General features: G+C 45.8%; 1 protein-coding gene across 1 annotated transcript in view; it reads left to right on the forward strand.

Moving 5' to 3' along the window:
- The first annotated feature begins 4,966 nt into the window (after window positions 1–4,966).
- basp1 (brain abundant, membrane attached signal protein 1) overlaps window positions 4,967–17,642 on the forward strand; it is a 32,424-nt gene continuing 19,748 nt past the window's right edge. Inside the window, exon 1 of the mRNA XM_049011769.1 lies at window positions 4,967–5,217. The gene's annotated coding sequence lies outside the window, so the exon portion shown is untranslated. The remainder of the gene's footprint in view (window positions 5,218–17,642) is intronic.

Below are 17,642 nucleotides of genomic sequence, written 5' to 3' on the forward strand. Positions count from 1 at the left end.
TAACCACTGCACCACGGTGCCATCCCTGTATGCCTTTGCAATCATGCAAGAGTAGAAGAGTGTGAACAGAAAGAAGCATAGAATTGCATTGAGATTGTCTTCAGGAAGAAGACCAAATCAGGCTTTATTTTTAATAAAAGTCCGGGTTCAACATAATTATAGCATAGCTTTATATGAATTAAACTCCCAGCCAACTTTAAACATTATCAGATGTTCATATATCTTGCACTTTATTTCATTTGTTGTATTAATGACAGGATTTGTAAACGTTTATTATTATTATTATTATTATTATTATTATCATTATCATTATTATTTAAAATCTTTTCGACAAACAGAATATCCCGCGAGAAACTGAATAGAACTATTTTCGGAGGTGCCAACTCAGTTAAATACGGTAGTAACGCATTACAGCAATACCGGTTACTCTCGGAAAATTCCACGGCGTGAATCAAGCGCCATCTAGAGGACATATTGAGTAGATCCTGGGTGATCGCTGCTACAGTCTTCGAGCATTTCAAGTGCGTGTAATTCATTTAGATTAGCTTTGCAGTGGGTATTACCTGATGTCTGATGACAAACCATTAAAGATCAAAATAGACATAACAGAACATTTAACCTTTGTAACAAATCTAGAAATGCTAATATTTAGCAGGGTTAACTACAAAAGAAAGGGGCCGAAATGATTTTGCTGTTATATGAAATGAGCACAAATACTGACTGTCCAATGCGAAGATTAATAATTACTGCAGGTACATCTGGGGTGAAAGTTTTTATATTAGTAAATCAGAATATTTGTTATACTATTGTAAACCTACACAAGGCAGTGTTTGCTGTTCGATCTGAAGGAAGCGATTACCATGTTTAATCAATCACGCTAAATTGAATACGATGCCTTTTCACAAGTTAGTAGCTGTAGATCATGTCACGTTACATTTTACAAAGGCGGCCCTGTTTGACAATATAAGGGTAATGGAAAATGACTCCCTAACTCCCTGGACCATGATCTCGGGACCAGATGGCCCCAAGTGGGAGGCGCAGGGGAGAAGAAAGAATGGTGTTTTATTTATAAATAGCTTTGGTGATGTAGGTGCAATGTAGCCAATCACAATTTGGAATTACCCTGTTATAAGATAGCACAACAAAGAGATGGAACGATATGTGTGTGTGTGTGTGTGTGTGGTCCAGGTATACCTTACCTTGTGGGGACCAAATATCCCTACAACGTCATGAATACCCGGATTTTTTTTTACCTTATGGGGACCCGTTTCCTGGTGCCCATATGGGAAACCTCTGTTTTATAAAAATCCGAGACTGAAATGAAAAAACTAAAAATGCAAAAACGTATGTATTGTGTTTGATTACTTATGGTTATGGTTAGGGCTGGGTCGGGGTTAATTAGTTGTGATAGTTAGCATTAGCATTGTTCCACAGAAATGAATGAGCGGTCCCCAAAAAGATATAATTACACGAACATGTGTTGACATCACCTGGGACAATCAATAGCAACATCACAGTGTGATACATCTTAGTGTGAGGGTGACAGCAGTGACGGCTGTGCTCAGAATACAGCTGTGCTGAGGATCCGTCCTTTGCTCAGTAACTACAGAGAGAATAAATATGTGCATTTTCAGAAAACACTTAAAGGCAGGCTATTTTTGAACCACAAACAAGAGCGGTTGGAGTATTCCTGCAATACATGGTGTATGTGAGAACACTCAGCGCTCCTTTTACTTTCAGCAATTAAGGGTACGTGGAAACGGCTGCTGTGCTGTAGACAACACAACGGAGCGGGAGTGGAGCGCCTGACGCTGCGCGCTGAAAGAGTTCCGAGGGGTGCGATCGGAAAGTAGAGCATCTGTGATCTTGCTTTCGCGAGCTCTCTTTTGAGACTGAATGGAGGGTGCAGTGGGTGGATGAGCATAACAAAATCCTGAAAAGAGGACAGTGGCTAATGCGAGCAGTTAGCGGAAATGGCACGGTGCCGTAGAGGGCATGACAGGGTTGTCAACTTCGGTCAATTAGCTGGCTTGAGATTTTGAATGTGAGACAAGCCTGCGCACTCATTCACGTGTGTGTAACCGTTTTATTACTTTGTAAATAAGTAGTAGGGTTTGAAAACTACCCCAACGCTTTCGATTTAGCTCATTTTAGATTTATAATGGAATAACATAGATTTACCGTAAGATTCCTTGCGTGAGCGTAAGAGTCTGAAAGTGTGAGTGTCACGCCAGATGCGTGAGAGCTGACAGCCCCGGGTTCATACTCTTACTGCTTCAGAGCTGCAGGAACGGTGACAAAAAAAGCGTGGCGTGACCTTATGTTATGTTTTTAGTTTCCCCTGGAGCTTGTCACTTGAGACGTGGTGAAGAAGCGAGACAGCTTTAGAAGATACGGCTGTTGGTTTGCTCTGTGTTGACCACGCTCTGTCTTCACGGTTATTGTACTCTGTCATATTTCTTTCCGCACGTGCTTCTGGAGTCAGTTCTCAAGTGGTATGTCTTGTAGAAGCTGTTTGATCTACTGAACATGTAGATGGGTGACCTAAAACTGCCATGGAAGGAAACTGTAGGTGTCTTTTGTCTCTCTCTCCCTTCCCCCATCCTTGCTGTACAATACTTAAACAAACCTTTGTTCCTAAGTGTGTAGCAGTCTACAGTATTTCCTTATTCACGTTCTACTGGAATGGAGTGGCAGTCTGTATCCAGTGATCAGTGTAATCTAAAATACGGACTTTTGAATGTGTTAATTACCGTTATTCTGGCAATGACTTTTTGAGAAAACTTACTTAGGGCCAACATACTCTATAGGCATGTGAAACTGACTTGGTGAGGTACATATGAAGATTTATTGCACTCCTCTTATTGAAGGAGTTCTCCAACCAGGAGGGGCAAAGGCAGCAGTTACTCTCACATTACTATCAGATTACTCTGATTGCCATTAAATAACTTTCACTTTGCCTGTGAAGGTCTCAGCATTAGTGCCTACGGCATATAACCAGGGTGTAACTTATTTAATTTGTGAATTGACCAGGGTAATTGTTTGAAAGTGATGGGCGAGAGGATGGATGGATGGGTGGATTTGTGAGGAGGAGGGAGAGAGGCTGGTTGAAAGTGCAGAAATCAATGCCACACGTGTACACTACCAAATGTCAGCACTAGGGGCCACTGGCGAGTTGAATTCAAACTCGGGGCCTATTGTCAACCACCATCCAGACTGGTTTTCAGGTATCGACAACTGGCTTCTGGAGTTTGCAGGTTTTTTAGGGTGTGAGTCAGAAGATTATATGAAATTGAGTTAAAGGTGGAATGTTATTTCCTGTATCCAGTTTGTTCATTATAGTTCAAAAAATGTAGGTGATTTAATTTAAGTTAAATCCAATTTCTGTGCTGTTCTCGTCTTAAACCGGCTGCTGTAAATCAGCATGTAAATATAAAGGTATACAAATAGCACAGACAGAGCTGTTCCCTGTTCCTGCTGTCCTGACTCCTTGTGGCTGACCCCAGGACACCGTCTTCCTGACTCCTTGTGTCTGACCCCAGGACCCCGTCTTCCTGACTCCTTGTGTCTGACCCCAGGACCCCGTCTTCCTGACTCCTTGTGTCTGACCCCAGGACCCCGTCTTCCTGACTCCTTGTGTCTGACCCCAGGACACCGTCTTCCTGACTCCTTGTGTCTGACCCCAGGACCCCGTCTTCCTGACTCTTTGTGGCTGACCCCAGGACACCGTCTTCCTGACTCCTTGTGTCTGACCCCAAGACCCCGTCTTCCTGACTCCTTGTGGCTGACCCCAGGACCCCGTCTTCCTGACTCCTTGTGTCTGACCCCAGGACCCCGTCTTCCTGACTCCTTGTGTCTGACCCCAGGACACCGTCTTCCTGACTCCTTGTGTCTGACCCCAGGACCCCGTCTTCCTGACTCTTTGTGGCTGACCCCAGGACACCGTCTTCCTGACTCCTTGTGTCTGACCCCAGGACACCGTCTTCCTGACTCCTTGTGTCTGACCCCAGAACACCGTCTTCCTGACTCCTTGTGTCTGACCCCAGGACCCCGTCTTCCTGACTCCTGCAGTGGATGACAAGTCACTGTCACTGCTTCCTGCTGTAGCAAAGCCATGCATCAGCACCAATCAGCCCAGATTAATCTGCCCTGGAACTGGCCCATTGGCTTTCCTGTAATTACACACTGTCTCTGACAAATTCACAAACAGACGCAGGTATATGTGCAAACTATCTTTGCTCCGACTGTCAGCTTTCCTTTGCTCTGTGCTACATGAGTGTGAATTTCTCTATAAGGTGCCATCATATAGAGAACTGTCTTCACAACACATCCAGAGCATTTTTTTGCACTTATCAAAGATGTTTACGTAAAGGCTTCGATTCGATCCATCCTCCTGGGATTCAGCCAGAGCTCTAACTGGTGACAATTTACAGATCTGCAAATTGCAGTCTGAACTTTTCAGCGACATCACCAGCAAAGACACTAAGCTATAGTTGTATCCACAACTTTTTTGAAAACCACGCTACATGATGCACTCATACATTCACATACGCACCACTGACATACCTCCATATCATATCTCCATATAATAAACAGACACCGATGTCATGTGAGTGTCATGTTTATATTACGCAGGTTAAAATAAGGTATCATTACATAAGTATTTCAATCCAGACTTCAGAAAGATGTATTATAACCCGTTCTAGATCTACGGTCCCAGAGATTCTACACTCTTCTTTGTATCGTCTCGTTAAATGTTATAAATATGGTCTTGACCTAAATGATAACTGGGTTATGAAATTATGACTTCAGAGGATAAATTTTTATTTCCCTGACGTGGAAACCCTCTCACATGACACGGTCTAATATTTGTCGTTCAGGTCTAGTGATGAAAAGACTAGTTTGTATTTCGAATCAACCCTTAATGGTGGGAGGGGGGGCGGCATAATGTCGATAAAGAAAAATTATTTGTCTGGTGCCACAGTGGGACCGTAGCAAGCTCGGCCGGCACAACAGCGCCCTCCTAGGTCAGCAATGCCGTGAGCGGCGCTCGAAACAGCCCCTCAGCTACAGTGTGCGCGCTTGCGAGATGCAGACGGAGCCGCGCAGAGCGCCACTAAGCTAAGGCACAGCGACCGAGCGCACAGACCCCGCCGCTGAAAAAAAAGCCCAGCACATCCAGCCGCGGACCACTGTACAACTTCCCCGCAAACACCGGTAAGAGTCACCTAAATGTCCAGCTTCATGCATTTTAATCCTCAGTTTTGTTCAGAAGTCGCATATATATATATTGTTTTACTGTTACATTCTTCTCTAGTTGCGTTTCCATCTCCATTTCCCACTCCAGCGCAATTTTGAATAATAGGATGATATATTTGATAGCGAAGTGGTGTGCATATGGGAAATGATCCGCTCGTAGGATACCTTTATGAAACTATGGGCCAGACTTTAGAAATGTTTTGCAATGAAGAAAAACGTGAAGCCGTTTCTGTTGGATTTTTAGTTAGGAAAATGGTCGCACAAAGGGGCGTGTTATTCTCTGCACTTGTGCTGTAGTCAAAATTTCTTTTATTCGATGCCGACACCTTCGTCGGTGCCGATACTTATAATACGTGAAACTTGAACACGTAATTAAGACATTTATCTGTAAAGCGGGACCTGATATTCAGCAGCTCAGATATTAAAAAGTTGTCTAGTTTGATAACTAAATGAATTGCGGGAAATGTGTTTTTCCACGATGAATTTTCCTTTGTTTATCTAAAGACCCCACACATATAAAGATGAATTCTTAATTATAAAAACATTTTTTTTTAACAGCACCCCACCCCTTTGTGTCTATTTGGGGGTGTGACATCTGGCTCGTTGACCAGTTTTTTCTTTCTCTTTTTTATTTTACTATCCTTTCTTTTAATATAAAAATCGTTATGCTGGCTTTTAATATTTTGCTTTTTATTGTAGAAATACACACGAGCCGCCCTTAGTATTTAAGTTAATAATGCATGCGTCTAACGAGCCGCCGGAGGAGCAGGAAAATAGTCCATCTTGATTTTATGACAGGAATCTGAGGATGCTCCACGGCTGTGGTTGTTATCACCATTAAAATAGTAACAAGCTGTACGCAGTGGCGTGGATTGGAATTATTGTAAATGTCAACGCAGCCGGATGCAAATACGTCTTCATATGGCACGCTTTAGCGTACCACTGTTATGTCTGGGGAATGAATGAATCACGTTAAGTAATTGTTCGAGTCCTTTGTCTCATAGGGGCACATGCGCATTAGCGGTAGGGTGTGGATGGACGATTGATCCCCCCCATACACACTTACAAAGTGACTTGTGCAATTTACGAGCCACTAAGATAACGGGTTATAGGCGTGAATGATGCATTTTCACAGCTGTAATTAAGGACGCTGATTCCACGCAACTTATATATTCATGTACTTCGAATTTAGACGCATGCATAGTACGTGTCCTTATCACCGCAAAGATAGACCCCCCCCGTAAAAGTAAAACCGATACCCCCCCCCTCCAAAAAAAAAATAAATAATCAAACAGGAATACTCGCAGCTTCCCACAGCCACCCGCAGGCTTCCTAACTGACAGCCATGCCGTAGTCTAATGTATCTCTGTGACTGAGAGCAAAGAGGATAGGATTGGAAATCGTTGCTTATAGGTGGATGATGCTATTGCTGTAATGTTATGTCATCTTCCGTTTTGAGGGTCCGGGTTAGATCGGCGTTAGGAAGATGCGCATTAAGGCTCCGTCAGGATGGAGCGCGTTGTAAAATGCGGAAGATACCTAATAGGATCGTTTTCGGCTCCGGTATTCATAGGTTATTTCCTTTTGCCACTGAATAAGGGGAAATAAACATCCTTCGTTAGATACCAATATTGCGCATCCATATGCATTATTTATTTATTTATTTGTGGGGGTGGTTTTCATATTCTCCTTTTAAGGGCAAATCAATCGTCGTTTTATCCTTATCATGCATAGCGTAGAAGAAACCAGGGTCGAAAATGGCTGCTGGCACCTCCCGAGCTGGGTACCGCATTCGGTGGAAGCGCACGTATCTTATGGGGCGCCGCGCTCCAGCACTGTTTTACGCTGGATTTCAGCGCGATTTCCAGTGGCTGCCTGCTGTCTTTAGTGGGCGTATGGTAATACGGTTCAGGGGCACAACGTAGGTGCAGACGTGCTACAGTATATATCTGCAGCTCACGCACTGCGGGTTCACTGATGGTGCCATTATTATTAATATTATTACTACTACTACATAATTAAAACGTGCCTGCGTTTGTCACATTGCCTGATGGAAACGCGGCGCTCATGTGCTTCTGTGAATTTGCATGTAGCTCATGTATGCACTGTGTCATCTGAGAGCAGCGGGGAGGCTGGATCCTCACCGGTGCTCCATAAATACCCCTCGTGGGACTCACTAGCAGTGCAAAGCGGGATGGTGAATCTCATTAAGTAAGAAAGTGATTTAAGTGTTCGGCTGACGCTTATTAGGCACGACTTACAGTGATTTAATATGGCTGGATGTTTCACAGGAACGATGCCACTTGACTGCCTTGCAGCTTGGTGTTGGTGTAAGCTGATTGGCTGATCAAAGAAAAGTTCAGATGTGATAGGCCGAGCTTGCTAAAAACCATCCAAGGGTCCATATGTCATACAGGGGAGGAGCCTAATAGCCGGTCAAAATTATCTTGCATTGTATCTTAAATATTCACTCAGTTTAATTCATGGTTCATTATAACTCGATATCTATGATAAGACTTAGAACAAAATGAGACAGAGTTCCAGTTGGAACCACATACGGAAACTTAGTCATCTCGGGCATGGTCGCTCTGTAGGTTAGGTTGCAGTAATGACTAGTGGTAGCACAGAAACGTGCACGTTTAATCAGAGGGTAAGGTGTGGTTTTGATGTCAGGACACTTATAGAACACAGAAGAGAGGAGGGAGAGTTTGCATCTTCGGCTTCCTTTCCCAACAGAAGCGGGTGGCTTTTCGGAAACTTCAGCAGAGTCTTTCTATTTCTGGGCCTCTGCCACCTTCGCGAAAGAGTCCCAGTTCTGTCTGTTTTCATTGAGGCGATGGATGCAGGTGGCTGGGGCCGTGGATGAGATCCCTGGTATCTGTGCGGACCTGAAGCCGGGTGACAGGACGCCGTCCTGCAGATGATTGGACGGCGCTGAGTGAGGGAGCGGCTCTGTGCAATCAGGGCTCCGAAGGGCCGTAATGGTGGTCTCTTCCCCCTAGACCCCACGGGGGCTCCTCGCCTGCACATCCAGTACACCCCTCCCCTCCTGCCCCGCCACTGTCCGCCTGGCCAGACAGCGACGAGCAAGAAGTCTGGGTTCTGATGTGACTAGACTTGTCAGCTGGATGGAGTGGAGGCGGCTGGCCCAGAAGTGGGACTTAGGCAGCTGGACGGGATGGGGGAGGGGGGCACAATCTTTGTCTACCTGGGGTTTGTCTTCAAAGCGATCCATCATCTTCAGAGAGAAGGCGGGATCTTTCTCTTGCATTGCCGCAGACCTTGGCGTCTCTAGAAGGCTGCTGATGCTGAAAAAAGGTAGCACAAAATACAAAAGGGAATATTAAATATTTTAACGCTGCTTATAATGTACCAAGGCGCTTGGCTGCTGTCTGAGGTCTTTTTTGTCACTGGTTACCTCCTCCTGGAGAAACCTCGGCGGTATGACGCTGGGCGGGCCGTCTGCATCAGCCACAGCGCTCTTCCGATTGATCGACCGCGGGGGGGAAGCTTCAGGCCCAAGGAAATCGATTTGCTGGCCGTATCTTACACTCTCAGGTGTGCCGGCGTGCCTCCCTTCCCCCCATGCTTGATAAAACCGTCGACGTTCTGTTTTATCATGCTTAATGATGATGGTTATTGGGAGAGTAAGAAATCGTACGACGCGGAATATATGACACGCGATTGGAAAGAGGCCTGAATGAAAATACTGTCACTATATTAATTCATTTATGGTGACCTGGGATGCTGCTGTGGATTCTCTAACATTTCCCTTTAGATTACTTAATGATGGACAGATTAGGTGACAATATTGACTGATTTTTTTCACATTTTACTATTGAAACGATGTATTTAGTTGTTTTTTTTTCCGCTCAAGGACACTGTTACACCGATGTCTCATCGATTAGCACATAGGGAATAGTACTGAAAATCTGCTTTGTCGTGAGAATATCTTTTTATCTGAGAGGCGAGTTCGTTTGAAATGCAGAAGGTATGACGGCTCGCAGTTACACCTGGCAGCAATAACTCGGTCTCGTTCTCGGAATGGAGGGATTTGTCGTCATGGACCAAAGATTTGTGCGTAATGGGCAGAAGCTGTGAAAACACATGTTTGCTTCTGCTTTTCTCTGCTTCCAAATGTGAAAGCTAATGGGGGGGGGGGGGGATGTGCTTCGGAATATGTAGGAGAGCCGAAACTTGTAATTCCCTTCTCTGGTAATTACAGCGCAGGAGGGAAGGCGGAAAAGGGGAACGGAGAACGATAATTATAGGGCCTCGTACTCATAAGGGGAACGTGGCGTAGAAGTGACATGGTGTTTAAAGCCGACCCCCCTCCCCCCAGAAGATAACACATCCAAGCCAGCGGAGGGATGAAAGCATTTATTGGCATCCATCTTTGATGATGTAACATTTGCTGAGATGATATGAGGCATTAGGCAGCAAGAATATGGATCGTCTGTGTTCATACCATAACTTGTATGCTCTTTAAGCGACTGGATGTTGTAGCCTGTACCGCTTTTTTCTTCAAAAAGTATATAAAAGGTGTCTGATGCAAGCTAGAGAAGACGCAGGAAATGAGGCCTACAGGTCCAGATCAACATTGGGTGTGTAGTGGACTTTTAACCAAAAATCTGTTTAAATGCGGGAGGAGGATTCTGCTGTACACATGAGTACTTGGCCTCTGCTACTTCAAAGAGAAGCCAGTGAGGAACCAGAGATGGTCCACTTTAGCGAGAACCCATTAAAGAACCTGAGATGATCTACTTCATTGAGGGCCCAGTAAGGAACCTGAGAAGATCCGCGTCTTTGAGAACCCAGTGATTAGCTTGAGATGATCCACTTCAATAAGAACCCAGTAAGGATCCTGAGATGATCCGCTTCAGTGAGCCCATGGGATAACGAACCACTGCAGTGAAAACCAAGCTGTATAAAAAGGCACGAATGTGGAAACTTCACAACTGAATAGTGATTTGTCTCCTGAAGAGTATCTGTATAAGAAATAAATATCAGCGGCATTGAGAACTTGCTTGGAAATCGATGGAGATCCCTCTGCACAGCAGCACCGCCATCGCCTATCTGAGAAGTCTTGATGGCAAGTGAAATGTGTTGAATGGAAACTGCCTAACGAGCAGTTGGAGAGGAGGGACCCCCCCTCCGCCAGACACAAGCAGAATGAGGCCACTGTACTCGGGTTCGAGTCGTCGGCTTCTGCACATGACAACTTGCCAGGTTTTTTTCCTTCCTTTTCAACTCGGTGGGACCTGGTGGAACATTTATTATTGGGCATTTTCCGTTACCACCAGGCTGGAGGGGTAGCGTGACCCAAAGTATGTGTCCTGGCATGCGGGCCTGTACTTTTCGTTAGCGGTATTTTGGACTCCATGTATGTGCCTGGCTCCCACCAGCCCCACAGAATATTGCTGCTGCTGCGGAAAGGCAGAGATCGAGCGTCACGGGCATGGAAATTATTCAGTTCTGGCCCAGCTCTGGAGCGCCATTCACTTGGGACCATTTTAGTAGATGCAGAGTAAGGATGAGCTTCTGTGGAGATCAGCAGGAATTTGGTTTCTCTCTCAAACGGGTGGGAGACTGAGACTGTGCGTCTCGGGTCTCAGGGGTTCTACCGCTTCGTGTTTGTTGTCACTGAAGACTTCTGTAATTAAATTATTATCTTCACTATATGTCACCTGCTGTGAGTCAGTCCCTAATTAGCCAGCTTCTCCTGAGGGACCACGGGCCCCTAATGGGCCCCAGTTTGCTGCACTCTGGTCCGAATGCATGACACACGCCTCGCTCTGGCAAAAGTCACGCAGCCAGACGGGCTTAGGTGCAGACCATTAGTTGCTCTCGGCCGGCGCCCAAGTCCCTCCGCATCTCGGCTCTCGGACCTCTTCCATTCTACCTGGATGAACATACACTATATGGACAAAAGTGTTGGGACACCAGTCTTACCAGTGTCTCTCTCTGAATCAAAGGGTATTAATATGAAGTTGGCTAACCCTTAGTTCCTATAGTCACCTGTACTCTTCTGGGAAGGCTTTCCACTAGATGTTGGAACATTGCTGGTGGGATTTGCTGTCATTCAGGTCGGGTATTGATATTGGGTGATCAAGTCCTTTTCTGTGAGCTCGTGCGGCTGCCACATTGCAGCTGAACTCGCTTTCAGATGTTTCCACACCACTTCAGTGTATCTGTTGACCAGGGCAACTCCAGCAGGACAGAAATGTTGAAAAATGACTAGTCGGAAAGGTGACAGTGCTAGGTTGACTAACCTCTTCCCAATCTAGTCCTCGGGGACCCACAGGCGGTCCACGTTTTTCATCCCTCCCAGCTTCCTGCCAGACACTCCACATTTTTGCTCCCTACTGGGACCCGAGAGGGAGCAAAAACGTGGACCATCTGCAGCACCCCAAGGCCCAGATTGGGAAATTCTGGTTTAAAGCATGCCAATCCATATTGCATGTACCGTCAGCTTCTTCGTGTGTTTGGATTAGATTCCTCGAATGATCATTAACAGCGTAACGAAGGAAGTCGATCGGTATCGGCAAAAATGAGGGTTAGATGCAAACCTGAACAGCCAACGCTATAAATTTATAAAGAGGCTATTCTGATTAATGGTCTCTTAGGATTCCATGCTGCTCGTGTTTCTGCCAGAGGTATGATTTGACCAATTACACAGTGAAGCAGAAGAATATCTTCACAGGTCACGTTATCTCTTGTGTAAATGGCTCTGGGACAATTTTCATTCTTGCCATCATCCTTAAAATCCCGCCCCCTGATGCAAACACAGCAGTGATGGGCTGAGGATAGGTCTCCGAATGCTCCTGCAAGATGGAGTCCGCAGGGCTGCCAGAGCGAGCCGAAGGCAGTCGCCTGTCCCTAGGAGCTCCATCTTGTTTTCTCGGCCAGGACGGACGCCGCAGGGAGGGACCGCCCAGCGCGCACGACGAGGCAGCGACGGCCAAGAGACGGCCGCGGTCGCCTAGCAACGGGAGCGGGCGCGAGTGGCAATTAGCACGTCGCCGCTGTCGACCCTCATTTATGCAACCAGCCTCGACAAGCCAACACAGCGTCAAGTGGGAAATTGTTTTGTTCGCACTGGTTATGTCGGCGATGGGGGACTAATTTGCTTAAATAGCCCCACATTCCTGCACTCTGGAAGAAAGAGGTTGGAACTACGATTCCCTTTATACCCGACAAAAAGGGGGATGTTGTTGTTGTCATTTTGGCTTTCTGACTAACCGTTCACCCACCTGGAGTAATCTCATTATGTCTTTGGCCAAGGTGCGAATGTTCAGATTTAATATCAGTGTGTGATTAGAGGGCTACGTTGCAGTTCACCACTGGCTTTCAAACGAGGCCGATTCGCTTACGAGATTTGAAATGAACCGGAAAAGTGAAAGTGTGTCATTGTGAAGATATGAGATGACATGCGGATAACTTGATCTGGACCGAATTGACCGAGCTGCGGCGTAGCTTCAGTGCTGGATAAGCGTCACGGTGATGAACTAATGTTTAGTCGCCTTTCCATGTCCCTCATTTCTGCAGATGAACATCTAACGGCAGCCATTATGTCAAGAACTGTGCTGGAGGTAGAGTGCTGCATTTATGAGATTTAAGCCTATGACCTACAGGTATCTGAGTCATCAAACACTACATACGGTGCAGTTTTAGGGTGCTGATTCCGGAACACTTCCCAAATTGTATATATATATATTTAAAAAAGAAAGGCCATCTATTGTTCTAATTTCGATCTGCCCAGAAATGTTACTTATTGAGATGCTACCGGTCCGTGAGCCTGATAATGTTTAGTATTTATTCTGCTCACATACTATTTCCATTTTATCTTTTCACTATGGAAGCTGCAAATCTATTTAAATATGAAAAGCATACAGCCATTTATTTCCAAGCTATTAAAAGGAATACATTACCATACAGTAACCAAAATATTTGCAAATACCCTCACAAAAAAACCAGCTGCCATATATTTACTGAGAATTGTTTCCATTTTGCTCGTGTTGAACTGTTGCATTACTTGAAGCCATGAAGCGCTTCAGCACGGACTTCCGACCAGAGTCATTTGGTTTTGTCATATTTTTCATGCTTTAGACATATGTTGCATCATATCTTGCCAGTTAGTGAAGGAGAAATTCTGCATGCATGCCGGCTTGTTTTGTTTCCAGATGAGCAGTTAGTAGTGACCAAGGTGTCCTGTTTCATACCCTTATTTATGTGAGTGTCCACATCTAGCTGAGCACATCAGTGACATCAGAGGCAAAGTTTGGCACATGTCGTGTGCATAATAAGGTCACCTCGGGCAAGATTCAGCTCGAAGTTGAGTCTTCGATGTGGCCTTAATGGCTCCAGTGTGGGAACCAAATACCTACGATGTTTAGAAGTTACTAGAAGTGTAACTTTAAGTGCACCAGCCAGCCGCCTCTGAGCTGGTTTCCTGAGATTTTGTACTGAAAATCGGGAACAAAGGCAGGGTAGGTTGGAACACCCAAATTGCCGCCTGCAGGATATCAACCACCAACATGGGTGCATTAGAGTTACCAGACAACACAAAACCTCATATGAACATTCTGGTTTCTTCAAGCCTTTCAGAGGCTGCCTCCAGCGAATGAGTAATTTGCCATGAAATAACATCGTAAGCAGGCTTTAAGTGGGTCCATGTAGAAAATCAAAGCACACAAAGCCCATTTCGAAGAACATCATCTCAGCATCTGTTAGTCACTCTGCAGCGATTTATCAGCTCATCTTTCCAAACCATCAGTTAAGTCCAAAGCCATGTGATGCGTATGGATATTACTCTTTTTGAATCAGGTATTTGCTGCAAAAAAACACTTTTCTTTTTACTGATTTTAAGTTTGGGTACGGGGCTTGACTTAATGAAATTAACTTTCTACCAACCATGCAAAAAACATCAGATTAAATAAAGCTGCTTGATAATTCCTAATGTATTTGTTCATTGTTTCTGAAAATGTGATTCCGTGCTGTGAAGAATCAGAGGCAGCCATTCAGAGCAAAGTTCATTCTTTTTGCAGCGAACCTCTTTTTTTCTGCCGAACCCAATATGCATTTCGAAAGAAGTGCTTTGCTACTGACACATGTTACATCCCTACTCTGTTGATGTAGCCTGAGTCCAGATTAAATATACTAGAAGCCTGAGTTTTTCCTGAAATCTTTACTGAGATGATTGAAACACTTTTGTACAGAAGGCTATTATACTTGAGCCATTAGTATTTGTTGTAAAGATAGAAATATAGAATCAATGTTTCATAATTGTTTGCTTTGGGCTTTCTGTGGCTCTGTGATTGATTACATTTGCCTGGCACATTGCCTTTATCTGCTGACGACCTGCAGGGGTCGGTCAGGAAGCCGTAATAAGATACAGACAGCATGTCAATGGCAGGGGGGGTGGGGGTGATGGTAGATCTATGTGGATAAATATTTGACTTACTCAGTGAGCTGCCTCCGGCGAGCCCGCAGAAATCGCACACTCCCATTGGCTCGATCTCCTGGTTGGCCCAGCATCCATTTTGTGAGGTTAAAAGATGCAGCTCTTCTGTATTCCCCTCTCCAGAGTTGTGCGTGGTTGCTAAGCTCCCCAAATCCCGACCACCCTCCCCCACCCCCCCAGCCTCATTTGCAGACCGATTCTCTTCTGAACTTGGATTGATTAATAACAATGTTGATGTTCTCCACGAGCGGGAGAAAGTGACAAGTCCACGGCAATGTGCGTGGGAGGGATCTGAAGAATTCTCTGTCTGCTTGCTGTCTGTGATGGAGCAGGGAGAGAACAGCAGGCACTGGGGGGGCAGGAGTGGCCTTGCATTGGGATGAAACGAGTCGCAGCTGCCGATTCATCACCTTTCTTCTCCATAATGATCACCTCAGAGGTGTCACCTGTGTCCATGTTCCACCCCACCTCCTCCACTTCCTGTTATGGTTACTGGAACTGGTGGGTGAACCTCCCGAATTCTCTTCGGGTCCATGGATCTCAGACGGATCGCTTTCCGCGCGGTAAGTGCTGAATCGAGGCGAGGGAGTGCGCCGTGGGAAATGAGAGTCCTCGGCATCTGGACGTCGTGCTGGTTGGGGGCTGCTGGGTTTGTGGTAGGAGATAATCGGCATTTTGCTGAGGTGGCCGCCAGGCTCTGCGAGACCCCTATTCTGCGTGGTGCCGTTAAACCCAACGCAGATACTTCTGGCGGAGATATCGGATGGCCTGACACTTCACAACATCAACACGCCGAAGGCTTAAATGACAATGTTATACTCAAACAAGTTTCTGTTTAATTGATTCGATCCTAAGACTTACTCTTGCTTGTGAGGTTTATCCTTTACTGTAGCCTCAGGAAGTCCTTTGTGTAGCTTCTGCCTGTGATTATTGTAATTGAAATTTTTTTTCGGGCATTTATCGTAATCAGCAAGTGTGCCCTAAATCACCAAAATTCACCATCAACGAAGCACACGTACACACTCCCTAGTCTCCCAATTACCCTGAGGACATCTGTTGTCACTAAAGGCATGATAAAAAGTTAAGGTCTCAGAGTATGTGCTTTTTTCCCCACAAAAATCATGCAAATTATGGGCGGCAGTCATGTTTCCTTCAGCAGTTGAAATGTGTCACATCGCTGCCAAGGATTCGCATTTTCTTCAAATGCGTGGCCACGGGGGTACATGCGCGCTACTTACCCGCATGGCTGCAGAGAGCAGATCCGTTAGCATTAGCTAGGCCTATCCGTAGTGCTAATCCTGGGTAAGACTCTAGAGCTCATTAGTCATGGCCGCCTTGAGTGCCAGACACCCAGGAAAGACCCTCTGTACGCCGTAAGGGCGCCGGCTGGTTTTCTCCAATCCTGAAGTGGACAGCAAAGTGAGGATTTAGTCACTCTCTTTTTTCCCTTTATAACTCCCTTAAATCATGACGACATTGAGCGATAGCTCCTACGCCAGCTTCTGGGACCGTGTCTTCATGAAGACTTCTTAGAAAAAGACAGTAACCAATTAGATGGCGGGAAGCGGTTTATTGGGAGTGAAATAACAGTCACATCAGGTCCCAATGATTTGTATTCTTAGAATCTAAGACTACGGTTTCAAGACTGTTTTATCACTTAATTGATATTGGAACAACTAGCCTAAGATCATGTAATGTGTCCTGTTCGTTATCTCAAGGGTACGAGCTTTTGGTCTATTGTCTTTTTATCAGTATTCCTTTATTTCAGGAGTTATCCTCATTGGTCGAGCTGAGGCAGAGGGAGATATATTTATCATGGCAGATGGTCTTTGAAATCCCTTTCTCGCTGTGTTCCCGGCACGTGACTTGGCTTTGCCTGGCGGCCACTCTTCAGCAGGGAAGCGGGAGGCCGCCCTTCTCTGCTCTCCGCCTCTTGCTTTTCGGGTGAAAATGTCCGACCGGCTAACGGCTTCGAAGCCCGATGCATGGTGTCACACGGAGCGCCATGCAGAGCCGGCCGCTCTGGACAGCGAGCACGTGTGTTCCTTACACCACGCCGCGTGGAAAACCATGTCCCCAACCGGGAATCCGCAGGGGAACCATGGGAGCAGATGGGAATCGGAAAGCTGTGGTTTCTTCTGCTGAATTCTCCTCAGGAGGCGGTACCGGAAAGTCTACGCAGTGACAGCAGTCTGCCCAGAGGACACGCTCGGGCCGTGCTCCTGTCTAATGAAATCAGTAGGTAATTCAATTAAACCTCTTAGAGAGAGGGAGCGTTCGTGGGATGGAAAGACACTGAGGCATCACTTCTGTCACCTGATTCATTTGGCTAATTAAGTTTGTGAATATTCACTTTCACCCTGGGGTTACAGCGCCCTGCCCTCCGAAATAAAAGCGACACAGTCGCTATAGCAACAAGGCTTCGAGACCCAACTGGAGAACAGGTCGGCGGTGGTGCTTGAGGCCGTGCCTCATTTACCCTGCCCCTCATTCAGCTGTGGGCCCTGGGCTTCTCCCATTTTGAAATCTAGGAATGGCCTTCTTAAATCCCGCCTCTGACCCCGTCAGGCTCAGGTGATTGGCTGTCTCTCGGCAGGTCTCAGGAAGTGCCCAGACATTCAGCTTGGGAGGGGGAGCAGCTTTTGGAGACGGTCCGGTTCCAGTGAGCTTGACTCATTATGCAAACGACCAGACTGTCGCAATTTGAATACTCTCATATCCGTGTGGGTTGATTGTTAGTTATCTTGTATAAACAATAGGTTAGACTTTTTCTGGTTCAAAAGGTTTTGTATGGAGATATTATCATTGTAATATTGCAAGAAATAATTGCGTTTTCGAGTTCGTGTGGCTCAGTATATTTACGTCTCCGATGCTGCGCTAACAGTCTGCGTCTGCACCGTTCTGCATTTTTGCATGTGGA

The sequence above is a fragment of the Brienomyrus brachyistius genome, chromosome 4 (genome assembly GCF_023856365.1).
Source record: "Brienomyrus brachyistius isolate T26 chromosome 4, BBRACH_0.4, whole genome shotgun sequence".
Lineage (NCBI taxonomy): Eukaryota > Metazoa > Chordata > Actinopteri > Osteoglossiformes > Mormyridae > Brienomyrus > Brienomyrus brachyistius.